The sequence below is a fragment of the Gavialis gangeticus genome, unplaced genomic scaffold (assembly GCF_001723915.1).
Source record: "Gavialis gangeticus isolate Ggan-Ray unplaced genomic scaffold, GavGan_comp1, whole genome shotgun sequence".
Classification (NCBI taxonomy): Eukaryota; Metazoa; Chordata; order Crocodylia; family Gavialidae; genus Gavialis; species Gavialis gangeticus.
In genome coordinates, this window is record NW_017729027.1 from 23883231 (window position 1) to 23884598 (window position 1368).

Below are 1368 nucleotides of genomic sequence, written 5' to 3' on the forward strand. Positions count from 1 at the left end.
GCAGCACTAGCTCCTCCCATGTGGGGCAGAGTGGGAACTAGCTAGGTGCTGACCTACTAGTGCAGGCCATGGATGCTGGGTGCAGCTGGATGCCATCAGCGATGGGGATAACTGCACTGAGCCAGCAGCCTTGCCAATGCCAGACGTGGTAAGTCCTGCATTGGGAACAGGATCCTCCCAGCCTCAGTCCTCACTGCTGCCCCTGGCCCCAGTTCTTGCTCCTGCCCCTACCCCTGCCCCTGTCCCCCTTCTCCACCCAACCTACCCACACTCCCCTGTCTCTGAGTTCCCTCCCACAGCATGCAGAGGGGTGGGAAATAATTCAGAACTTTATTGAGCAGCCCATGTTCCTACAGCTGGTTGGCAAAGGCCTCTCACATATTGAGGAAGGTGTCAATGCCAGTGGTAGGTTAAAGGGGTGAATGCCCCAAGAGGTAGTCCACCAGAGCTTCCTGTACCCAGTGCCCTGGGCCCCATTGGTGAGTGAGCGGGTCACCTGGGGCCTCACCAGGGGGAACCTGCTGCTAGCACTGCCCACTGCAGCTTGTGCTCCCATTTCCAGGCCAACTCTGCCTGTCACTCTCCCCAGGAATCACAAATATTGTACAGCACACACGCTGCTACAATAACCAGGGGGAGGTTGTTCTCAGTCACTTCAAGTTGGGCTTGCCAAAGGCATACTCAAAAAAGGCATGGGTCCAGCTGAGGCACCACTTAAAAAGGGGCTGGTGGGGGTCCAAGTGCCTGGTGTAGGGCCTCATAAGCCATGGAAGGAGTGGGTACACTGGGTCCCCTATGAGCAGGGGTGGGAAGATGATGGTGCCCAGCCATAGGTGGAGGGAAAAAAATTTTTGAGGGAGCGGCTGAGTGTGTGTGCACATGCATGGATGCCCATGCTCCCCCAGCAGGTAAGTCTGCAGGAGGAGGGGAAAAGGCCGTGGTGAGGGAGAGGGAAGGAGTGGGGCTGGGGTAGGCCCTGCACAGCTGGGGTGGGGCAGGGTATGGACTGAGCTATGGTTTGTGTGGGAGGCATAGGGAGGGGGTGTCAGCTCTCACCACTGTGTGCAGCCTGGAAGGGCATGGGGGTGTGTGCCCCCAGATTTCTGCAGGGCAGGGCAGGGCAGGCTGCCACTGCATGCTGGAGCCAGGATTTGCCAGGCTCTTACCTGTGGGGGGCTGGGTCACATTGCACTTAGGTGAGGAGGGGTGGTTGGGGGGCTATGGTGAATTATGGGATGGCTGCAGCCCCCCCATAATCATCCTTGCAGCACTGCCACCACCCACCCTGAGGTTAGCCAGGTCTGGCCCTGAACCAGGAAGAGCCCGGCGCTGGGGAGCAGGAGAGAAGGGAGCAGGGTGCACGTGTGC